Source organism: Notolabrus celidotus, chromosome 21 (assembly GCF_009762535.1).
Source record: "Notolabrus celidotus isolate fNotCel1 chromosome 21, fNotCel1.pri, whole genome shotgun sequence".
Lineage (NCBI taxonomy): Eukaryota > Metazoa > Chordata > Actinopteri > Labriformes > Labridae > Notolabrus > Notolabrus celidotus.
Genome location: NC_048292.1, coordinates 566,310 through 592,522, shown reverse-complemented (window position 1 = coordinate 592,522; position 26,213 = coordinate 566,310). Strand labels below are relative to the sequence as shown.

Below are 26,213 nucleotides of genomic sequence, written 5' to 3'. Positions count from 1 at the left end.
CCTAACCCTAACCCTAACCCTAATCCTAACCCTAATCCTAATCCTAACCCTAACCCTAATCCTAATCCTAACCCTAACCCTAATCCTAATCCTAACCCTAACCCTAATCCTAACCCTAATCCTAATCCTAACCCTAACCCTAACCCTAATCCTAACCCCAACCCTAAAGTTAGGATTAGGGTGTGAAGTGAGAATCAGATCTTTTGAAGTAGAACTTGTTGGATTGGATGTTGGATGGAGTGAAAACATGGGGGAGAGAGAGTGGGGGGTTGACATGGGGCCAAAGAGCAAAGAGTCAGACCTGAACCCCAGCTGCCTGCTTTGACAGATCTCACCTCTGTACATGCGGCATGTGGTTTAAGCACTAGGCTGAACTAGAGACCCGGGACCATAACCTTAACCATTCATCACAGCAACAAAGCAACAATCCTGGACGCTAACCCCACTTCAAAGATGGCGTCCGTTGGCTACAAGCTTTGATGAGTCCAGAACCAGAAAGGAACATGTCAGTGTGTTTATCTGTGTCCCCATGGAAACCAGGTCCACTCAGTGTGTATCGACAGGCTGCAGAGAGTCACTGAAACACATCAGAGTGTGCACGTGAGCATGCATGAGAGTATCTGCATGTGCTCTGTTTGAGGAGTAAACAACAACAACACACACACACACACACACACACACACACACACACACACACACACACAGGCTGCTAATTCCAGCGCTGTATTTTACAGCTCATTTAGCTAACCAGTGAACCCTGCAAACCATCCAGACATTCACAGAGGCAGCAAGTCAAACACACACACACACACACACACACACACACACACACACACACACACACACACACACACACACACACACACACACACTCATAAACACAGGGGAGATAATTAACCAGTCAGACGGGCAGAGAGACAGATCGTCAGCCGACCAGGAAGCAGATTGATCAGTCAGTTAGCCAGTTAGCCTGTCAGAGATTCAGGCACTTAATGAGTCTATCAGTCCAACATGACTGACACACAGGGGCACTTCCACCTGGACTGTGTGTGTGTGTGTGTGTGTGTGTGTGTGTGTGTGTGTGTGTGTGTGTGTGTGTGTGTGTGTGTGTGTGTGTGTGTGTGTGTTCATATGGACAAGCTCAACATTCATAACCAGCCTGTGTTTCATTAATAAGTGTTAACATGTTCCAGGTTTTTGTTTAATCCAAAGGGGAAATCTATCTTCCTTTAACAGGCAGAAACCTCCAGCAGGACCAGACTCATGTTAGACACACATCTGCTGAGACCGTGTTGGAGAGAGGGATAGAGGGAGATGAAGAGAGAGAGAGAGATGATAGTAGGGAGACGGATAGTAGTAGTTGAGATCCAGAGGAACCTACGAGACAAGGGAGCTCAGGGACTCCAGAAAGGTCTATGGTTAGTAACTTTAATGGGACAGGAAGAGTTAAAGTGAGAGACAGGCAGAGAGAGGAGAGAGAGGGAAAGACAGGATCCCAGTGTGTCAGTCTAAGCCTATAGCAGCATAACTAAGACCTGGTCCAAGCCTGATCCAGCTCTAACTATAAGCTTTGTCAAAAAGGAAAGTTTGAAGCCTACTCTTAAAAGTAGAGAGGGTGTCTGCCTCCCGGACACTGACTGGTAGATGATTCCAAAGGAGAGGGGCCTGATAACTGAAGGCTCTACCTCCCATACTACTTTTAGATACAGTTGGACCAATTATGGACCAGTATTCTTCTAAGGAGGCTGAAAGCTTGACCCAGATCCACATCTCTGCTTCTTCTAAGTTGATCTAAAGTAAGCTTGAGTCAGTGTTTCCAATTTTCTAACCTTGTTGTGATTTTAAATGTATTTTAAAGTTAACCCTGACCCTAACACCCTATAAACACTCCAGTCTGTGTTTGAGACCGGTCCCTCTTTCAGCTTCTAATCCTTTAAAATAGATTTAATGTTCTTATTTCTTTATTTGTCACATATTTTGAATCCAGCATCTATTTTCTGTTTTCTGAGTCGCTTTGTTGGAAAATGTGTTTTCCCACAGGAGATTAACATTGCCCTCTAATCCAACCTAATCTGAACTAATCTAACCCTAATATGAAATCACCACTTCCTCCTGAAAACACAGAATGTGCAGTTTGCCATAAACAGATCCAAACGATGGGATCAACCATATGTCCTGGTGTTGATTCTGTAAATAACACATATGTTAGGAGAGGAGGGGCGGGCGCTTTGAATCAGAAGAGGATCAGAGATATGTGAGGGGCTCATTGGACACACATTTCCCTTCTTGTGTGAGCTTTTTGAAACTGGTTTGTAAGTTTACTTTAAAAATAAATATTTTAAGAAGCTTTGGTTGAGTATATTCTTTTTTTGTGGTGTTAGTTTTGTTTTTATGGACCCACTTTAACCATCATCAACGTCATTGTCATCTTTATCCCAATCACTATCGCCATCTGCATCGCCATCGCCTTCACAACTGTCAATGCCATTACAATCAACATCGCCATCGCCATTGCTATCGCTATTGCCATCATCATCATCATCACCACTGCCATCGCCACTGGTGCCATCACCATGGTCATCTTTATTCCCATTGCCATGATCATCACCATATTCATAGTCATCACCATCGCCATCACCATCATCATCACCCCTGTTCTCACCTATGCCATCGCCATATTCATATCCATCACCATTAGCAACACAAACGTCATCACCATCCCCATCCCCATCACCAACGCCAACGCCATCGCCATCACCATCCCCATCACCAACGCCAACGCCAACGCCAACGCCAACACCATCACCATCACCATCACCACTGTTCTCACCTATGCCATCGCCATATTCATATCCATCACCATTAGCAACGCCATCGCCATCACCATCACCATCCCCATTACTAACGCCAACGCCAACGCCAACGCCAACACCATCACCATCACCATCACCACTGTTCTCACCTATGCCATCGCCATATTCATATCCATCACCATTAGCAACGCCATCGCCATCACCATCACCATCCCCATTACTAACGCCAACGCCATCGCCATCACCATCACCATCACCATCACCACTGTTCTCACCTATGCCATCGCCATATTCATATCCATCACCATTAGCAACGCCATCACCATCACCATCCCCATCACTAACGCCAACGCCATCGCCATCGCCATCACTAACGCCATCACCATCACCATCCCCATCACTAACGCCAACGCCATCGCCATCGCCATCACTAACGCCATCACCATCACCATCCCCATCACTAACGCCAACGCCAACGCCAACGCCAACGCCAACGCCATCACCATCACCATCACCATCCCCATCACTAACGCCAACGCCATCGCCGTCGCCATCGCCATCGCCATCCTCCACCATTCTCACCATTGCCAAGGATATGAATATGGGTATTCATATCCATCACCATTAGCAACGCCATCGCCATCGCCATCGCCATCACCACTGTTCTCACCTATGCCATCGCAATATTCATATCCATCACCATTAGCAACCCATCACCATCACCAATCACCATCACCATCGCCATCCCCATCACTAACGCCAACGCCAACGCCATCGCCATCGCCATAACCATCGCCATCACCATCACATCCCTACCATCATCATTGCCAACGCCATCGGCCTCAGCACAACCATCACCATCAACATCACTATTGCCATTGCTATCATCACCGCCATGTTCCTAGCCATCGCCATCAGCACATCTATCATCACTGTTCAAACACTCGCCATCACCATCATCAACGCCAACTCTGTTGCCTTCAACACAACCATCACCACTGTTCTCACCATTGCCATCGCCATATTCATATCCATCACCATTAGCAACGCCAACGCCATCACCATCACTTTTGCCAACACCATCGCCATCAGCACAACCATAGCCATCGGCATTGTCATTGCTATCACCATCGCTATACTGATATCCATTGCCGTTGACATCGCCATGGCCATTGCTAATGCCGTTAGCATCAGCATCGCCATGATGCCAGACATGAATCATTTGGACACACAGGTCTCAGGTGCTGCCATCTAGTGGTGAAAGATAGACTCAGAAAAAAATTTAAAGATTAATATTAGATCCAAAATACACAAAATATGTCTGAAATAATTTCACAGACATTTTCTTTATTTTTTATTTCAATAAAGTTATTTTTTTTAAACAGACGACAAAGTTCCATTTATGTTTACACTTTTTAAAACTTTATTTGAGTGAACAGAAACAAACTGTTTAAAGTTTAAACCCTCTTAAAAAAGTAAAAGTGTGTTAGCGTGTAACAAGGCTTCATTCCCCCGCGACCTTTGACCTCATGATACCCAAACATCCCTCAAACACAGACCCTCACACGTCCACTCAGCCTTCCTCCTCACATCCATCACTGCTGTCACGGAGGGAAACGTGCTCGACTTTAAGTTGTAGTAACGCCGCGCTGCTGACTGTAACATGCAGTAGCCTTATGAAACAAAAGGTTAGGCCCCTGAATGGCCCAGTGTCAAGGATTACTTCTCAGACAAATTCTCCAACAACAAAGCCTCCATTGTATCCCGCCAAGCCCTCGAATTAGCAGCGGGGGTGACTGCACGCTTAACTGGGCTTGACAGCGCGACCGCTCTCCCAGACCTCTGCAGATTTCTGATTCCTTCAACTTAAAGTGACGGAACAACACCAGACAGAAAATGTAGAGATTCAATCAAATATGAATCCAATTAATATCTCCACAGGGGGTCTGAATATATTATTATTATGTAAATTAAAGAGTCCGTAATCTAGTTAAAAACTGGGTTTAATCTAAAGCACGGATTAGACTGCAGCACGTGTAACATCTGTTGGAGAGGAAGCAGCAGTTAGTTTCTCTGTCACAGATTTACAGAGCTCTCTTCTTCTTCAGCTTCTTTTTCTCAATGACGCTCTTTATGAAATATGAGAACTATATTTTAACACCCATGATGTTTTTCACTGTTTAGAGTAATTCTTAAATGGCCTTCAATTTTAACCCATGGGACAGAGTTCAGTCTGCCTCTATACAGCCAGAAACAACACACAGTCAAGCTTCCTGGTTTCAATTTCAAAATAAAAGTCCGGTGAAAGTAGAGTTTCTCCAACACACAGAGTAGAAATCTGTAATTTGATAGAAGTTAAAACATCTTTAATCAGATTATTTTATGAAGTTATGGAGAACTGTGAATACAGTATAAAAGTAAAGCTCAATTTAAAAGTTGTTGCACCGTTCTTGGCTGTTTCTATTTCAAGATTCAGGATTTAAGAAAGCTTTATTGCCAGGTGAACTCGCACACACAAGGGTTTTGTCGTGGTGATTGGAACACTGGTACTTAACAACAAGATGGTAAGGGCCATTAATATAGAAACATACAAAGAAAAGTTCAAAAGTATCATGAGAGGACATAAATGAATGTGTCTAAGTCAGAGTGCAGATGAACATAATCATAATAAATTAGGTTACATTTATTTATTTGTTTGTTTGTTTGTGTCAAAGACAGCATACAAGTATATGTTACTTAGATAGATAGATAGATCTTTATTTGTCCTTAATAAGGAGATTTGTTGCCACCGTCTGTACAGGAATACATGTATGAACACAATAACCATAACCATCCACCCAGCCTCACAGCAATGGTGCCCCGCATCCCACAAATATACACACCAGACACATATGCACACACTGGGCACATATAAAACACACCAAACACATATGAACACACTGGACACAAATATGCACACCGGACACATATAAACACACCGAAGGGGATCTGTACCTGCGACCGGAGGGGAGTAGTGTGAAGACTGAGTAGAGGGGGTGTTGGGGGTCCAGTGTTATAGTGCGTGCTCTGCGTGTGATGGCTCTGTTGTTGAGGTCAGACAGGTTGGGTGTGGGGAGGCGGATGATACTTATGCTATGACTGCACTATTTCCTATATTTCAAAAGTAGATGTTTTCAGGGTAAAAAGTGGACTCATTTTTCTATGGAGTCAGATGGATTTTAAGCTGCTTCATGCTTTAAAATCTCATGGTTTTATGTTTGAACTTAAGCAATTGTTAGTTCATTTCTCTTTGTTTCTCTGTATTTTTATTATTATTCATTAATAAACCCAGGCCAACCGCTTCATGGGCGCACAATTTATCCATCAGGGCAAATCTACGCCTGTTTCTCTGTATTTTAAATGCTGGTAAGATTGCAAAGAATCAGAATCAGAATCAGCTTTATTGGCCAGGTATGCTTGAACACACAAGGAATTTGACTTTAGTAAACTGTGCTCTCTTTGTACAAGGCATAAGAATAAGGCAAACAAATAAAAATATAAATATAATAATAATAACATCAACTATAAACAGAAATAGAACAACAAATAGGCATGACTGTAATATGTACAGACTAATAGTGCAGTGGAATATCTCGGTCTGTGCCATCCAGAACAAAATCCACTTAATTCAGCAGCTGTGCTTTTACACTTCTGTCATAATCTGACTCTTGAGACGTTTGATACAAGCCAAAGTCAAAAGTCTGATCCTCTAACTACAGTATGAAGAGTAAAAAAAACAACATATATGTGTGCAAATTGCATGAAATGTAGCTGAAAAAGGTGAATTGCTCATACAACAACTACTCTTTTAATCCTGTATCGTTGCAAATTTAATAAAGTTACCTGTTGTCCATTTAACTTTGTGTTGTTGCTTTTGTAACATGTTGACTTTTTCTGCAGCATTTCTTGTAAGCAGGAAATAAAAAATGTAGAATATGACTCATCAAAATGCATTTTTAAAACTAGGATTTTTGTAAATCTAGGGTTTAGTATGTAAATGCCAATATTTGTTACAACAATGGAGGCTGTTGCATATCCATAGAGTGAGTGGTTCCTTCATTAGACATGGTGACCACAGCAAAGTAACACCAACAGAGTTAAATAAGTCAATTCATGTTAACTAAAGATTGTTGTATATATTTTTAGATTATTTCATGTCCACTTTGGGCTTCTGTACTCATGACAAGTTGTGTATCTTCATTTTTCTATTTCATAATAATGCAGCTTTTATTTTGAAGGTCACCCCACCAGACTTCCTGTGTCAACGCGTCCCTCTCCTGCTGCCTTGACGCAAGCCTACAGGCATTGGGGGTTAGGATTGGGGAGGAGGAGGAGGAGGAGGAAGAGGAGGAGATGGGAGAGAAAAAAACCCTGATCCTGATTCTCCCCTCTCTGGTTGCGTCTCGCGCCGTTTGCAGCAGAGCTCCTGGAGATCCGGCTGAATGTGTGTGTGCGCTCTGACTGGATACAGAAAACACACACATCAGAACAGGAGTGTGTGAGTGCGTATGAGTGTATGTGTGTGTGTGAGAGAGTGTGTGTGTGTGTCATGAATTATTACACCTGAGCTGGGCATGTAGTTGTCCGGGTTCCTGGGCGTGGGAAGGACGAGTCTCCACGAGTCTCCGTGTTCTGTGGGAACTAAACTTTACGCGCTGATCCAGACTCCAGTCCTCCTCTCCTCCTCTCTCCTCCTGTCAGGATGTAAACCTGGGAACTTTTATTTTTCCTTTTCAACGCACTACTGCCTCACAGATGACGACTTTTCATGTCTAACTTTTTTTGGGGGAATACATTCAGACACCAAACTCCAGAGAGAGACAGAGACTCAGCGCTGAGGTGAGCTGCGTAATCATCTTTACTCTCTGCTTTAAACACGCGCATGTTTCCAGCTGAGGTTCCAAAAGCTTAGAACAACAGGAAAAGCTTTAGGGGGGGGGAGGTTTGGACCAGCTTCGTAAGGTGCTCGTGATTCCTTATCAGCTTGTTTGCCTTCTCGCTTGATTACTGGACGCTGAACCAGACTCCCTTTTGGAAACCTCATCTTTCACATTTGAAGGACTTTTACGCAATCCTTTGGCACAATGTGGCACATGTTGAAATGTCTGGAGAGGAAATTAAAGTGTGAGTCATTCGGCGTGCATGTTGTTGACTCCATATTGAAGGAAAGCTGATTTGCTTCACATGAGAAGCAGCATCTGAGCATCTGATTCGACAAACGAGTCTCACGCTGCTGGCTGAGGGGCGGTGGTGTTTTGGAACCAAGTGTGTCATAACTTTAAAAACACTGCTGCTATGTGTTTTGCATGAACGCCGAAGTGAAGACAGGCTTCTGCTCAGTCATACCTGATGGTTTCACATGTTTTAAAGCTCCAATCACAGCAGATTCAAGCAGCCACACTGGATTCCTTGATTTTTACGCAGGGTTTGGTTCATAAGGGAGAGACAGTGGAATGTGTTGGGGACTAATCAATGCACAGAACATCTGGAGCCCCAGCAAGTGGGCTGATCCTGTTGAGTGGGTGACACGGCTTCTATAATGTATTCCAGACTGGGCTGACTTCTCCCCGAGTTAACTTCACATTCTGGCTTTTTATAACAGCTGTACAAAACCATTATCTTTTATTGATTCCCCCCATTAAATCCATACCAATCCCGGGGAGGATAATTGGAAGTTAGAGGGAGACTTTAAAGCTCTCAGGTGGTGTCAGTGAGATCTGTCTCTAACTCTGCACACATTCAGCGGGTGGAAACAGATGTTTTCTGATGGCTGTATTGATCAGAAGTGCTTGCATCGTTAAAAAAGCAGCAAGATAATGATTCTACTTAGTCAAATCTTTGGCTTCAGAGGTCATTAAAACACATTAACCCCCCTCCTCATGTGTGGAAGTATGAATCTGGAAAAAACACTGTGCCATTGGCCATCTGCTTGTGAGCATTGCTGCACATGAAGGGGAGGTAATTGCCCATGGTGCCAGTTAATGGATTAGAATAGCCTCCAAGCTGCACCTTGAGCTCTGGGGCCATAAAACCATGATGGCTGCAGCCACACCGCTCTGTTTAAACTCAGGTTGTTTGATGTTATGGCGAGAAAGCTGCTAAGAGCACTCGAGCACGCAGTTTCAAGGCTGCTTGAGCGGTTCATTGTCAACTTTCATTTACTACAGTTTGGATAAACGCTGGAAACTTTCACATCTCAGGTGTTTTATGTGCAAGCATGGCTTTAAGACTTGAGAGGAAAGCAACTAAACTTGCTTCAAACTGCAGTTTGGAAGTTTAGCATCATGTTTTGTGTGACAGTGATGCTGGAAACACTCACAGACTCACATATAGGGTGTGCAAACATTACTTTAAGGTGAAATCTCTGCAGATTCAAGCCTGCAGAGTCAGAGTGAGTTATGAACTTTGTCCTGGAGCACGTTGTTGCTGCTGCTGCTGCTGCTTGTTCAATTATTTCTGTCTGTAAAGCAGCAGGTCTCATGTTTTCTTACAGCAATCAATAGTTCAAAAGTTCTCCTCTCTCTTTAGAAAAGCTCGTCTGTGAATCTGTTTTCATGTTTTGCTAGCAGCTGGGTGAACACGTGCTTCCTTCCACACACACTATCTCCTGAGTTAGCACTGAGCTGTTCTTTACGTTGAAGCCTGAGGGATCAACCGAACGCTCCTCTGCATTATCTCCTGAGTATGAAACAGAGCGTGACGTTCTTGGGGAAGTTGTACAAATATTTCTTGGAGGCAAAAGGAAGTTAATTGTTTTTATAAGCCCTGATCCTCACAGAGGACGGACTCACAGGTTTATCATTTACAGCAAGGGCAGTGAATCCACCAGGGGAAGTAACGTCTTCGTGGTGCATTCAGGGTCCGTGAAGGTCGGGAGTTTAACGAGGCGTTGGTAGCACTGCATGTTAGCTTCCTCTTCTCTGTTTGTTTCTAACTGGACTTTACTCTGACGGCTCAGTCAGGCCGGATTTAGCCGGATTAGATGGACTCAGATGTTGTGAGGAAACTCGGACAGGGCTGGAAATGTTGAACAAACCACTCCTGAAACACTCTCCTTGTGTTTTGTTGAGAAGTGAGTATTTTAAGCTCACATCAGGAATAAAAAACATCCTTGAATATGTCACCTTGTCATAATCTTGCTCTTAAGCTCCTCCCACCAGAGTTTAAACCAACCAATGAGGCTTCTCCGACCTTCAAAGGATTTTGTCTTTTTGTTTCTTGACCACAAGTCTTCCTGAGAAATGCGCCCGGCGTGTTGTTTGAGGCGCTCATTAATGCAGCCTGTACAGTGAGACTGTTAGGAACCTGTTTGAGTGGAATGCAGGCGGCTCGGTCACATGGCTGTTTGTCTTTACAAAGTTATGTAGTCGAGTTTCCCCCGAGGGCGTCAGGAAAGTCTGAATGAAATCAGAGTGAGGACTTTTAAATAGTAAATAAACAAGGGGAGAAGTGGGTTGGTATTATGTGACAAACCAACCCATGACTAGTGAAGGGAGAATGTGAATAATTCAATTTAGTTTGGAAAAGTGCTGAGGTTAATTCAATAATGACGTCTGGTTGATGGGATTACATTTGAGTTTAAAGCTACAGTAAGGAACTTTCATTATGTGTGGGTTAGGTTCATCTGACAGCGACTCTTCTGCAGCAATAATAATCAACTATAAAGAAATAATTGATCATGTCTCTGATGGTCTTGTTTGATTTTGTAACTCATGTTAATTTCAGTTTGTTGCACAACAAGCTAAAAATTCCTTACAGGAGCTTTAACTGAGTGACCGTGGTGCAGGTTCGCCTACATTCTGTGAGTTCCTCAAAGACCTGAGGCGTTTTTAGACTAGAGGGACTATGTGCATTTCAACCAGTGGACCCAGGGTCTAAATTTAGTTCAGGGGTAGATCATCTCCCCCCTATAAAGCCCCTGCTAGGGGGGTAGCACTTTTCAAAGGTCCCGGGACTTTCAGGGGGCGGGGCCTGCAATGCTGAAGGTTTCTGATTGGTAGATTAACCTCAGTGTTTTTATTCCTCCCTCCGTCCACAATAACATCACACACATCTGTGATTCTCTTGATTTCTCTTTCTTTCATTAGTTTTTATTTGTTCTATCTTTTTTGTATGTGTGTGTACTTTTCAAAAGAAGAAGCTGTGATTCTCTTGATTTAGCAGCTTGTAACAGTAGTCTTCTCTCAGCCCACCGTGAATTCTGCGTCTCTCCTCCCGGTGTTCCGCTTTTAAAGGTGACCCTGTAAACTGGAGACCTTCAGCTGAACGTGTCAGTGTTTGTGGAGTTTACACAGCTGTTGAAACACAGAGGGAGTTCCTGGGAATGCAAACTAGTTTAGTTTTTATTAAGATTTCAAAATATCCTCATCAGATATTTAATGATGGTCTAAAGACGTTTATGAGGGATGCATCCGGCTGAGAGTCTCCAGATAACAGGGTCGCCGTTTAAACCAAAACACCGGCCGATCTCTGCGATCACGGCTTTTTGAGTTCAAAAGGATTTTAAAGTCGTGTTGAAACGTCTTTGCTACTCGTGCTTATCTCCTCTCACGTGTTGATTCAGTGAATCCATCTGTGATGAAATATAGCACCATCTAAAACAGACCAGCTGAGTCTCTTCATGCTAACAGGCTAACTGTTGTGTTGCTCAGAATGATACCTGCCTGTCCGTCTGCTTCTATGGTGTCATCTGTGATGAATGGCATTCTTCTTTGTGTTACTGCCCTCTACTGGTCTGGTGGTGTAGTGCATTTACTTTTTTTTCTCCATACGTCACTGGCCTGATTTACACAATCTACCTGCAGACAACAATGGGGGCAAAGGGAACCTTTTAGTTCAGGGGAAAGTAGTTCTGGGGTCTTAAAGACCCTGGGACTCTTGGGTCTAAATGCACCTCTTCACTCTGAGCAGAGACCAGCGAAACGTGGGATACTTACAAGCCTCGTACAAACAAAACAAAGTGTTCCCATCATCGTCATCCTGAAGCACGAACTGTCAAACACAAACATGTAAATAAGTAAAAGCTGCAAATCAAATCTCCTGCCAACAATCGAGGAGAGAGTAAACTCTTTCATCCCATAAACACATCAAACACACTCAACAAACCAAACAGTCGCTGTGATGAATGTGCAGATGAAAGTGTGTGAACATCCCTGCGACTCCACATTCATGACCTCAGCCTCTTTGACCTCTGACCTCTGAGTGCTGGCGCTCTCTTCCTGTTTTAAATCACCACAACACGCACAGCAGCCAATTCTTTCACGAGCTCTCCTCTCTCTCTCTCTGTCTTCACTTTCTGCCTCTGCCAAGTTCTGAAGAAGAGTAATTTGATTTCAGACTTTGAGGTTAGGAGTGGAGATAATTATTTTGAAGTTTCCACACAGGAGCTGCAGAAGGTTTGGACTAAAAACAGCCACACGGATCCAATGAAGACGGGGACGTGGGCTGCTGTCGAGCATTAACTCTCACAAGCTTCAAAAAGACAGAAAACAAAGTCTGCTTCACATTTTAAACTGTAAAACTCTGATGAGTCCAAAATATGCAAAACCTGCAGGGACGAAGCCGCCAAGAATCCACACAAACATCTCAGACTGAAACTTTCTCTGCTGCCAGACGGACAAAGTGGCCGGACACATGCTGCAGGAAACCCTGAGCCAGCTCTGCAGCAGACAGCAGACGGTCAGTGGCGAGAGCATGGCGTCCATCTGTTCCTCACGGTTTTATCTCCAACACTGTGCTTTTAATTTGCACGCAGACGATGATCACAGATTACAAACAGAGAGAGATGCTGTCACACAGCAGCAGGGACGGGCTGTTCAACACAGAGCTCAGTGATCCCTCACCTTCATGCATATGCATTGTTTGAAATACTGAAATTTAAAAATCAGACATCACAAAAATGATCTTTTCACTCATGAAATAACATGACCGGGAAAAGGTGACATGAAAGAAGACATTACAGTATGATATGAACTCACAGGGTGGAGGTATGATCTGTTTCCACAGTCAGGAGGGAGAAGAGAAACTAACGTGTGTTTCAGTGGAAGTGGTGATTAATGTGAGTCGTGTTATCTGGAACTGTTCGTGTCAGGAGTTTGTAGAAGGGAGTGAGAGGAGGAAAAAACTGATGATAAGCTTTATAAATCAATAAAACAGAAAAGGGTGAGGACCAATTTTTATTTTAAGGGTCTGACCTTTTTTAAGATTTTGACTGTTTTCTCAGAATTCTCAGTTTAAGGTCAATATTCTAACTTCCTCTCAGAAACATGACTTTGTTTCAGAAGTCAGGGTTCGGGTTTTTATCTCAGAGTTTTGACTGTTTGATGAGCTCTGACATTTTATTTTAGGATTCTAAGATTAAAGTTAAAATTCTGACTCATCTGGATATTTATTTATTTGTTTATTAATCTGTTTGTTTGTTTGGGCTAATTTATATTCCCTGAATTCTGACATACATTCCAGAATTCTAGAGTTAGTGTAAGAACTCTCATTCTTAAGAAACAGTCAGAATTCTACCTTTAGTCTCAAGAATCCCAAGTTGTTCCTAAGAACTCTGACTCATCTGGAGATTTATTTATTTATTTATTTGTTTATTTATTTGTTTGTTTGTTTGTTTGGCTCACCTTTTGTTCTCTGAAAAAATTCCCAAATTCTGAGAATCAATATAAGAACTCTCAGAATTCTTAGAAAAAAAAGTCAGAACTCTTGACATTGAAGTCGAAGTTCTGCTTTTAGTCCTATAATTCCAACTCTGTTCTAAGAACTCTGACTCATCAGGATGTTTATTTATTTATTTGTTTATCTGTTTGGGATAGCATTAATCTGGGAACTCTGACATAAAAATTCCAGAATTCCAGAACTAATGTCAGAACTTTCAGAGTTCTTGAAAAAAATTCAGAATTCTGAGATTGAAGTCAAAATTCTGTCTCAGAATCAGAACTCTTTTCTAAGAACTCTGACTCATCAGGATGTTTATTTATTTGTTTGTTTATCTGTTTGGGCAAAATTAATCCCAGAACTGTGAATTGAATTCCAGAACTAATGTCAGAACTTTCAGAGTTCTTGGAAAAAAAATCAGAATTCTGAGATTGAAGTCAAAGTTCTGTCTTTAGTCTCAGAATGAGAACTCTTTTCTAAGAACTCTGACTCGTATTTATTTATTTATTTATTTGTTTGTTTATCTGTTTGGGATAACATTCATTCCGGAATCCCAGAATTCCAGAACTAATGTCAGGACTCTCAGAATTCTTGGAAGAAAAAGGCACAATTCTAGATTAATCTCAGAATTCCAACGCTTTTCTAAGAGCTCTGACTCAACTGGATATTTGTTTGTTTGTTTGTTTGTTTATCTGTTTGTTTTGGCTAAGGTTCATTCCAGAATTCTGTCTTAAATTCCAGAACTTGGAACTGATGTTGGAACTCTTGGAACTCTCAGAATTCTTGAAAAAAAAAATCACAATTCTGAGATTAAAGACGGTTTTTCTTCAGCTCTCTGACTCATCATAATATTTATTTATTTCTTTGTTTATCTGTTTGTTTGTTTGTTTGTTTGTCTGTTTGTTTGTTTGGGTAACTTTATTCCCTGAATTCTCACTTGGAATTCTGGAATTCTAGAACTCATGTTAGAACTCTTTTTTCTCAGAATTCTAAGAAAAAAACATCAGAGCTCTGACGTTTGTAACAAAAGTTAAATGTAAGAGAGTTTGTGATGAATATTGTAGAGTAAGAAGGAATTTGTCAGTAACATAGATTTTTTAATTTTACATCTTCAGCATTTACCTCGCCGAATTCAAGAACTGTTTTTGCTTCATGTAAATTTAAAATGTAAAAGGAAATGAAAAATAGTAATGTCTAGACATGACAGAGGTTAAGCTAAACACTGCAACCAAAATATTGAATAAATAGTAATCATATTATATTTTAAAAACTCCTTAAATTCTAATTATTAGTGGTTCAAAGCTCATACATGCTCTGTTTTATAGCAGGAATGCTAGTTGCCACCTGTTGTCCTCAGGCGGGGGATATAAGCAGGAACAGTATTAGTTACAGATATACAACACACTGAAACCACAGCTACACACCTGTCCTGCCTCAGCCAATCACAGAGCAGGGTGCATTCCATTCATCCAGAAGCTCCCCTGTGATTGGCCGGTTTAAACCACCTCAGTGTGTAAACAGCAGAGCAGGAAATCAAACGTCTGATGACTCAGTGAAGACTTTGCTCTGCTACACTCTGTTTACTCGTCTGGTGTGACGCTGCAGGCCGGTGTTGACGTTACAGGTGCGTCCTGAAACCAGAGAGCTGAACTCGGTTTACCTCCCAGGGTTTGGACTGTGAGACAGAGACACTTTAAAACAGACTTAAAGGTCACTACTGAAGGAGCAGTCAGTGGAAACAGGCCCTAATTCTGAGAACTGATTAGTCACTTCATGGGAAAACGCTGAAAAACACTTCCTGTTTCCTGTTTCACATTGATTTAAGTTTCATATCTGGGCTGCTGTAGCCACTAAACATATAGAATAATAATAATATTTGATGTGAGTTCACAAAGACTCATTTGAAACAGCAGTGAAGCCATGCAGAGAGAATCTAAAGCTTTGGGTCTGGGCACAAAACAAAACTTCACATCCGTCATGTGGAGCCTCTTCAAAGACTCATCCTGCAGATTCTTCTTCTCTTGTTTTGAGTTTGAACACCTTTGATGCTGTGGTGTTTTCCTCCAGCGTCTTTTACATTATAATGAGGACACTGTATCAAACAGACTGGAGGAAACAAACAAACTTCACCAGTCCTAAAGAAACAGAGCGGCATCCTCTCTTCCTCTTTGCTCTTTTTTATTTCTGATATTTTCATAAATATAAAGAAGGAAGGGCGGCAGCTTTCACAAACAGACACAATGTCACTTTCTGTGTCTCTCTGTAGATGTTCCAACCTCCTAATGAAGACACATTCATAAATATAATGTTGGTACAGTGTAACACTTAAAGACGGACCTTTGTTCAGGTGAAGAGATGCTAATTAGCACATAAAAGCTAGCGTGGCAGCAATTATCCTCATACATCTTAGTGTCTTATTAAACAGGATCTTCATATCACTAATTTCACATTGTTTGTGTTCTTTTCTAGTCCTGTTAAGATCTTCTTCTGGATCATATTTTAAAAACATAAAGGTAGCAGACGTGACAAACATTCATTGATATTTATCTTAAGGATAAGGAGCATTTTGAAGTCTTACAGGAGAGTTTTAAGTCCCTGTTCTCGCCTTGTGTGCCTACAGCAGCAGCTTGAGGTTCGTGTGTGTGTGTTTGCAGTGTGTGTGTGTGTGTGTGTGTGTGTGTATGTGTCCAGCTGTTAATGTGTGGCTCTCATTAAGCCTCTGTCGTCTGGGCGGCTCAGAGTGAAGAGCTGTGATTGAAGAGGCTGTCTGGCTGATTACTGACCTGCGCTCCTCTCTCCGTGTTCTCCGTCCTCGTTGTTTATAAAAGTTGTCGTCTGTGGACAACAGAGGCGATTAGTAACCTGAGAGTTTCTGAATTCAGAAGCACTCTGCAGCACGTGGTACTTCAGGAGGTTTTTCGTCACTTAAAGGGAAATTGGTTTTCTGTGTAAGAGCAAAATTCATCTCTGACTTTTTTGTCTACCTCCTGGTATGAAACCTGTCTTCATGGGTGATTTCAGTTCATCCACAACCTCACTGTCATACTTAGAGAGACTAACTGTGACAGCAGTAATGTACGTTTAATTTAACGTACATATAATAGTAAAACTTTAAAATGTCATGTCACTCGTATGAAGGTAGCAGCACTTGCATAAAGTGGTATTCTAACTTTCGTATGTCGGGTAATTTTTGTGCAGAATGGCATTTTGTCCATCTGATAATAAGTAATATAACTCTCATGCACTTTCGTACAAAATGTCATCCCGTACGTAATGCCACCTTCTTACAAGATGCCACTTTCGTACAAAATGCCACTTTAGTACAAAATGCCGCTATCGTACGAAATGCCACCCCGTACGTGATGCCACCTTCATACAAAATGCCACTTTCTTACAAAATGCCACTTTCTTACGAAATGCCACTTTCGTACAAAATGCCACTTTCTTACGAAATGCCACCTTCTTACAAGATGCCACTTTCTTATGAAAATGCCACTTTCGTACGAAATGTCACTTTCTTACGAAATGCCTACTTCTTCCAAGATGCCACTTTCATACGAAATGCTTCCTTCGTACGAAATGTCACTTTCTTACAAAATGCTACTTTTTTACAAAATGCCACTTTCGTACGAAATGCCACTTTCGTACGAAATGCCTACTACTTCCAAGATGCCACTTTCTTACAAAATGCTACTTTCTTACAAAATGCCACTTTCGTACGAAATGTCACTTTCTTACGAAATGCCTACTTCTTCCAAGATGCCACTTTCATACGAAATGCTTCCTTCGTACGAAATGTCACTTTCTTACAAAATGCTACTTTTTTACAAAATGCCACTTTCGTACGAAATGCCACTTTCTTACGAAATGCCTACTACTTCCAAGATGCCACTTTCTTACAAAATGCTACTTCCTTACAAAATGCCACCTCGTATGTGATGCCGCCTTCGCACAAGATGCCACTTTCGTACGAAATGCTTCCTTCGTACGAAATGCCACTTTCTTACAAAATGCTACTTTCTTACGAAATGCCACTTTCTTACGAAATGCTACTTTCTTCCAAGGTGCCACTTTCATACGAAATGCTTCCTTCGTACGAAATGCCACTTTCGTACAAAATGCCACTTTCTTACGAAATGCCACTTTCTTACAAAATGCTACTTTCTTACAAAATGCCACCTCGTACGTGATCCCGCCTTTGTACAAGATGCCACTTTCGTACGAAATGCTTCCTTCGTACGAAATGCTTCCTTCTTACGAAATGCCACTTTCTTACGAAATGCCACTTTCTTATGAAATGCCACTTTCTTATGAAATGCCACCTTCTTTACTGTCTTACAAAATGTGATACTTGGCTAACATAACCACAGTTTAATATGTAAATCTACTCCTGAATATTATCCCACTAACCTTACTTACTTAACTTACTTTATGTTATGTAAATTTGGACGAAATGTAACTTGTTAATGTTATATAAAAAACATTATTCATAAACTTTTAAACAAACCTATTACTCAATCTGATTCATAGTGCTAGACATGTGACACGTATTAATTATTGTATTTTTTTTCGTGCTATTTCTGAATTGGTAGAGGTGCTTATTTTGGAAAATTGCTCGTATGTGTCTCATGTTAAAACAAACGTTGCTTTATGGCACACTGTTCTTAAGTCATCATGAGGCCTTCTCTATGTCTCTGAGTATCTTTGATGTAAATCTGATCTCTCAGGAAGCGTCAGTCTCCCCAACAGTCCCTCGTGGAGCCCAAACCTAAATGGACATTTTGCCAAGATGAGCTTTTCACACAACACGGACATTTTACAAATTGTTCCTGTCGTTTCTCTGTTCACTCTTCCACATTATGAACCCAGGAAGGGAGAAACCCCCCCCCCCCATCAGATCAAGTCAGATTACATTGTCTCGCTGATGGAACAATTTGTAAGTCAGTTTTGTCAGCATCTCGCTTCTGCAGGACTCCCAGGAGAGCCGTGAGCGCAGGCCTCCGAACCATCAGGCCTCATTTATTTTACCCAGGATGCCCTTTAACTTTATCATCATGACTGCCGATACATATACACACTCCGTCTTTTTATCTCTCCGTCCCTCGCGCACACACGCGGTTTATGATGATGGATACGTCTCCGCTGAACGGGGAGCGGGGGAACGTGGAGGGACATTTAGAAACCTGAATATTGCTGCCTGTCTCCGTCTCTGTCTGTTAATTCAGGGTCACGTCAGTCAGCCCGTTCAGGGCGGGAGACAGAGCGGTGATTAGATGAATAAAAGGACGCCGCTTGCTTGGTAAAGAATAGAAAACATGAAAAGAGACACAGAGACAAAAAAATGACTGGAGGACAAGACCTACAATAACCCCCTGTCTAATGATTCTACCCGGCTTATTCTGCTTCCATTTAATTTCATACAATGCCTTCAATTACTCGCTATTCTTGCTGCTTAAGTCTTTTGTGCGTGCTTATTACAGAGGAGACTGAAGGTTCATTATACAAAGAGATGGATGCTCTTCAGAGTTTGTCTTGCTGGAGCACAGTGAGGTGTTTTTCTACTGAAATGGAGAGGTGAACAAGGTTTATGATGTTAAAGGATAATACCAGAGATCTCCTTTGTTTCAGTGACTAACTAGACTGAGCATTAAAGGTGACTTCTCTATCTGTAGCATGAATCTGAGGCCAGATTTATTTTCACAATGGTGCATCAAAGGCTGTCTTATTTCAAAGGCTGCTTCACATGCAGCCGACAAATGAGTCCTGCTTTTCCCGGGCCATGAAGGGTACGCCCCATGCATCCTTCACGTGACTCAAATTAAATCCCTGCCTGAACTCTCAAGCAGTTGTTTTTCGTAGCGTACAGGATGCTAGCTTTGTTGGCTAATTAGCCAGCTAGCAATAAGCTTTGGTGCAGGGTCATAACAAAGCGGCAACATCCAGTCTTAAAAATATGAAGCCAGTGCAGAAGTGTTAAAAACTGCAGTTCCTCAAGCGTCCACTAGAGGGTGGCTGCTGAGACGTGGGATACCACATACACACCCATTCAAAGAAGACGATCTTTACAGCAGAAATAAACATGTTTACAGGTCTGGTTCAAAAAGTGAGGTAAGTCTGAATAGCTCATTTCTCTATCGGCACACACTGTACAGGGGAATTTATTTCCAAGTTTTGCCCAAATAAGGGCGTGGCTGACTTGATTGACAGACGGGAACACTGTAGCTGTTAGCGAGGAGGCTGAAGGCCCGCCTCTTTACCTCACACTAGCTCCACAGACGTTAGGATGAGTTTCCAATATGGCGCCCGCTGACGATCTGCTTCAAGAACAGATGGGTGACGTCTAGGGATGTCAACGTTAAGAACTCACTTGAACATGTTTAAATTTTGTCACGTGGATCAAACATCATGTGGTCTCATATTTGGTTCAGGTATCAGGGAGGTGTTTGAAGTTTAAAGCATGTTTGGATGTGAATCAGCTGACTGAAGGTGTTGTGCACAGCTGGGGGCTGCGGCTGAGTGACAGGTCTCCACGAGCGCTTTGTTTCACTGCCGCCAGACTGATTCTGACCCGGTTGTGCTCCCGGCTGACACCTGACCATGTTCACATGCTTATTTTACTCAATAAGAACGAGTAGACAGAAAACTGGACCCTGTGAGTCTGAATATGTCTCTGTTCAGTTCCCTTGTTGAAGTCTGAGCCTTCACTTAATGACTGTATGTCTGCAGAGATTATGAGCCTGCTCCACACGTTGATATTCAGCGTGTTTAACATTTTGAACGCCTCAATACGATCCTTAGATATTCAACACTGTCAGTTATATACATTGTGTTGATCAGCAACTAAAAACTGGAACTGTATTAGATCATATCTCAAGGTAAACTAGAATATGTAGTTAGCTGATAGCCGCAGTTTAAGTTAGCATTCAGTCACTGTCTCGCTGAAATGTACATAAGCTAAGAATGCACTCCTTTCTTTTCCTTCAATTAACATAATTCACATGATCACATATTTATAATGTTGCTTTATAAAAATTAACATTTAAATATGGGGTCTAATGGGAAGTCCTTGGATTTTGGAGTCAGCCTCAAGTGGACATTTGAGGAACTGCAGTTTTTTGCACCTCTGCTCTTGCTTAATGTTTCAATACTTTTAGCTGCTGCTAGCTTAGCACATGTATGCATAGACTCAGGTCTGATGCTTTCATCACCTTCATCATGTTTTGAACCTGCTGATTGTTTTTGATAGTTTAATGAATAAAAAGTTTGTTCCTTTAAATGCAGAGAAAAGCAGCAGCAGACTCGTGAAAGGATCCTCGGTGCTGCCATATTTTCAAGGTTATTCATCTCTCAGTGTTAGTGTCAGCTCATTAAACTGAAACAGAATCCCTGCTTGAAATATAATCAGCAACCTGATCTCTGAAAACACACGACCCCCCCCCCCAAACTCCAGCATCAGCTAAAACTCAAAGGAAGTGAAGGCTTTGTTTTGGATCATTACGAGCTGAGTTGCTGCCGTTTCTGTTGAAGTTGCGTCACCGCTGTGGTTCTCTAATGCTGGTCTGCGTTGTTTTACATCCTTAATAAGGAGAGATCAAGAAGAAGCATCCACTAAGAGCAGCACAGGTCACCACTGAAGTACGTGTGTTGGTCTTAAAGCTGCAGCTGGTTGTGTTTTTGTGTTTGTCCATTAGCAGCGGAGCATGTGTGTGATGTGTGTTTGGACTTCTGAGTGTCCGAAGGTTGTGTTTGCAGTGGAAACAGTAGCAGGTGTGTGTGTGTGTGTGTGTGTGTATGTGTGTGTCCTTGACCAATGTGTTTGCTCTGCTAGGTGAGGCAACTAAAGGAAAGGACACAAAGCTTTCCGCTCTCTACTTCCAACTTTTACTTTCTCTTTTAGAGAAGAGTTTCCTTTCTTCAACGTGTATCCAGATAAGTTCCTTTTTTCACCTTTACTCTAAATATTTATCTTCCTCATCAGGTAGAAACTGATGAATCCTTTTAAAAATGATAACAAAGAGCTAAATCTGCAGGAAATGTTAAGTGTAGAGAAAGCAAGAGTTCCCCCAGAACTACTTTCCCCTGAACTAAAAGGTTCCTGGTCCCCCATTGTTATCTGACCGCGGGCTGAAGTCCCGGGTAGATTGTATAAATCAGGCCAGTGACGTATGGAGAAATAAAAAGTAAATGCACTACACTACCAGACCAGTAGAGGGCAGTAACACAAAGAGGAATGCCATTCATCACAGATGACACCATAGAAGCAGACGGACAGGCAGGTATCATTATGAGCAACACAACAGTTAGCCTGTTAGCATGAAGAGACTCAGCTGGTCTGTTTTAGATGGTGCTATATTTCATCACAGATGGATTCACTGAATCAACACGTGAGAGGAGATAAGCGCGAGTAGCAAAGACGTTTCAACACGGCTTTAAAATCCTTTTGAACTCAAAAAGCCGTGATCGCAGAGATCGGCCGGTGTTCTGGTTTAAACAGCGACCCTGTTAACTGGAGACTCTCAGCCGGATGCATCCCTCATAAACGTCTTTAGACCATCATTAAATATCTGATGAGGATATTTTGAAATCTTAATAAAAACTAAACTAGTTTGCATTCCCAGGAACTCCCTCTGTGTTTCAACAGCTGTGTAAACTCCACAAACACTGACACGTTCAGCTGAAGGTCTCCAGTTTACAGGGTCACTTTTAAAACCGGAACACCGGGAGCAGAGACGCATTCACGGTGGGCTGAGAGAAGACTACTGTTACAAGCTGCTAAATCAAGAGAATCACAGCTTCTTCTTTTGAAAAGTACACACACATACAAAAAAGATAGAACAAATAAAAACTAATGAAAGAAAGAGAAATTTAAAAAAAAATGTGAAAAAAAAATTTGACCCAAAAATTTTTGACCAATGTTTTTGAAAAATAAAATTTGACAAAAAAAATGGAAAAAAAAGAAAAAAATCTTTCTTTTTGAAAATTTTATTTTTTGAAAATTTTATTTTTTGAAAAAAGACATTTTGAAAAAACAACAATTGAAGAAAAAAAAATTTGAAAAAAAAATTTTGAAAAAAAATTTTTGAAAAAAAATTTTTGAAAAAAAATTTGACCCAAAGAACAAATTGGAAAAAAAAAATGTGACAAAAAAGTTTACCTGGATGTGTGTGATGTTATTGTGGACGGAGGGAGGAATAAAAACACTGCGGTTAATCTACCAATCAGACATGTTCAGCATTGCAGGCCCCGCCCCCTGAAAGTCCCTGGATCTATGGAAAGTACTACCCCCCTAGCAGGGGCTTTATAGGGGGGAGATTCTCTACCCCTGAACTAAATTTAGACCCTGGATCCACCGGTTGAAATGCATGTAGTTTATCCGCCTCTTTTATCTGCTTCCTTTCTCTCTTTAAATTCAACTTAAATGTGCAGAAGTATGAAACATGATGTGTTTCTTCTTCTGCTGTGACAGTTAGCTGAATTTATCTGGGTCATAAGAAGCTGTTTGAAGATCTTCGGGGACTTGTGACAGATTTCTTTTCCCCGTTTGCTGACATTTTACAAATCCAACAATCAATCAAGAAACAGCAGAAATGAAACTGTGTGATTGTTCTTTGAAGACTCCACCTGAATGTTTTATAAAACACGTCTTTTTATAGAGCGTACAGTGGTCCTCTCAGTATGTGGTCTGCTTCCAGTTTTCATTTTCTCACTGGGGATTTCAGAGCCGATGAAAGAGCGCAGTTTGGATGTGATCTTTGGCCGCGGGGATTTCCAGAGTTTTATTTTAGTCTGTTTCGGTCATGGAAGACTGGGAGGTAGCGTTATTGTAGAAAGAAAGTAATCACACACACCGAACATCTAAAGGCAGCTTGCTTATTTCAGAGACTTGGAAACATAGTGTGCATTTTATTAAGAACAGCTTCATAACTTCACTTTCAGACTTCTTCTTCTTCCCCCTAAAGAAACACAAACTGGAGCCAGAGATCTGTGCTCGTGTTCGGTCCAATCCGAATGGTATGTAGGTGAACAGACTGTCAGCTGTGGAGTATTTAAAAGGAGTGCAGTCTGTGTGGGCTGTAATTAAAACCACTTGTCTTGAACTTACAGCTGCTTTCACACCAGTCGTGTTGTGTTCTCTGTGTTTCAGTTTGTCAGGAGGAAACAGTGCCAGGGTTGTAAAGTGAGGGTTTATGGGTGTTAAGGACACATGTGACATCTGAAGGGCAGCAGTTCAACTCTCTGAAACCTAACTTAGTGCCACTTCATGTTCTCTTTCCCCTCTCTTATCTGGTTTGACTCCTATCTGTCAGAACTGAGGCGGTAAACTCACCTTTTCAGACATTTAATCTCTTTAAAGTGAACTTTTTCCACTTTTTTTATCACAAAGTTGTATAATACCACCTCCAGCACCTACAAGGCTACCTTCACATCTCTCTGGTGGTCCCATTTGTGTCCTCTTAGTTCATTTTTTGTAAACTGTAGCCTGTCTTTTAGCTCCAATTTTGTGATCCACCACCCTCTGATGGAATCACACACCTCTGCAAGCTGCTAAATAATCCTAAAGTTATATTTTGTGTGCATTTTTGCCTTTTAATGGATAGGACAGCTGAAGAGAGAGGTAATGTGGGGAGTAGAGAGCGCAGGGAGGACATGCAGCAGATGGCCGAGGCAGGGAATAGAACCTACGACTGCTTCAATAAGGACTATAGCCTTTGTCAGGCGCCAGAGTTGCTTATTCTCTCCATGTTAATGAGCTACATCTGTGTAAGTCTGCAGTCTGGTGCTAAACAGGTAGTTAATCTGCCTTTTTCTCTAAAAGCAGAGCCAGGTCAGAGCTTTGAGAGGGAAGAACAACAATAACAACAACAACAACGTGGGTCAAACAAGGTTAATGATACTTAGTTCTTTATATAGTGGTCTTTAAAACTAAGGGGACTTCAGGGTTGATTCAAGGAAGGTCCCAAAGTGACTCATTTGTGAGTCATTTAAACAGAAATTTAAATTCTGACTCATCCAAAGTCTGTTGGTGAGTGTAGCTAACACTAGCAGAGCTAGCACCGCCTGCAGGTTAACGTCCACATGCCTGTGCTGGTTCCTCATTGCTCTGGTGGAGTGGTTATATATTAAAGCTAGAGTTGGTAGTCACAGAAAACTAGCATGAATTTGAATCAATCAATCAATCAATCTTTATTTGTATAGCGCCAAATCACAACAAACGCTATCTCAAGACGCTTTTACAAACAGAGCAGGTCTAGACCACTCTATGTTAAATTATGAACAGAGACCCAACACCAAGACAGGGTAAGACTCAGTCTGACCCCACCTTAATCCATCATGAGCATTGCACATCACAGTATTTAGCAAGTTACAGCGGAGAGGACAAACTTCCTTTAACAGGCAGAAACCTCCAGCAGGACCAGACTCATGTTAGACAGCCATCATGCCTCGACTGAGTTGGGTCTGGAAAGACAGATAGAGGGGAGTAAGAGAGAGAGGTGATAGTGATGAGACGAGTCGTAGAAGCTGTTGCCGCTGGAGTCCTGATCGTCCACAGCAGGAGGAGGTCTACGGCAGCTCAGAGGAACCTACGAGACAAGGGAGCTCAGGGACTCCAGAAAGGTCTATGGTTAGTAACTTTAATGGGACAGGCAGAGTTAAAGTAAGTGATGAAGGGGTTGGGGGGAAGGGGGTGAGCTAGGATCCCAGTGTGTCAGTGTGCCAGTTCCCCCGGCAGTCTAGGCCTATAGCAGCATGACAAAAGCTGGTCCAAGCCTGATCCAGCTCTAACTATAAGCTTTGTCAAAAAGGAAAGTTTTAAGCCTATGAATGTAGCATTTCCTCAGGACTCTGTCTAACCAGCCTACATACATCTGTGCTTGTTTACATCCAGGTGGTAGTGTTCTAGCATCCAGGCGGGTAGCCATAACTTGCTGGAGCTACAGGCCCAACTAAGGGGCGGTTGGCACTACAGCTTAGAAACAGTGATTCTGCCTTGAAAGGTATTGATTATGTTGGTAAATATTGATCATAGCAGCTTTGAGATACAAGACTGACAGTCTGATTGTGCATCTTTTATTGCTGGACTTAAGTTAAGTGTGAAAAATGTGGCTACTTTTGGTAAGTTGATCATTTTGTCCTTGTTGGAAGGTAAAAAAGAATATTTGTACAGTGTTGTTAAAACTGTCAGGCTTCTCCCTGTGACATTTCAACAAGTCAGAGGGAGCATGGAAACAACCCAGAGGCTTAGTTTCTCATTACGTGTCCTTTTTCTGCTCCTTTCAGTACAAAAGAGAACAAAAGGAAACCTGTAAAGAATGTTAATGTGGTTTTAATGTCTGTCAAACAGCTGATAGAGGGACTTGTCTGTCTGTCTGTCTGTCTTAGTGGAAACAGGCTCTAAAGCACGACGGCTGTATCAGTGCTCTGTTTTTGAAGAGCTGTACCAAAGGAGAGAGCCTTTTTAATGTAACATTCTCCTCTCTGGAGCTTCATGTTTATTTACAGAACCCTCTCCTCTCAGATGGAGGTAAGAAACAGACAGATTTTATCTGCGTCATCACAGACGTTGTCTCATCAGTGTGCAATCACACCCCTGAGCTGCTGTCTGCAGGCTGCCGCCGCTGCTGCTGCTGCGTCTCTGTGTCACTGCAGGCTGTTTGTGGAGCTGTGAGATAATCTAACCTGAAACGCTCGGTGTGAAAAACACAA

At 41.9% G+C, this 26,213-nt stretch overlaps 1 protein-coding gene across 1 annotated transcript in view; it reads left to right on the top strand.

Moving 5' to 3' along the window:
* Positions 1 to 7,156: 7,156 nt before the first annotated feature.
* LOC117805425 (plexin-B2-like) overlaps positions 7,157 to 26,213 on the top strand; it is a 316,173-nt gene continuing 297,116 nt past the window's right edge. Inside the window, exon 1 of the mRNA XM_034674154.1 lies at positions 7,157 to 7,691. The gene's annotated coding sequence lies outside the window, so the exon portion shown is untranslated. The remainder of the gene's footprint in view (positions 7,692 to 26,213) is intronic.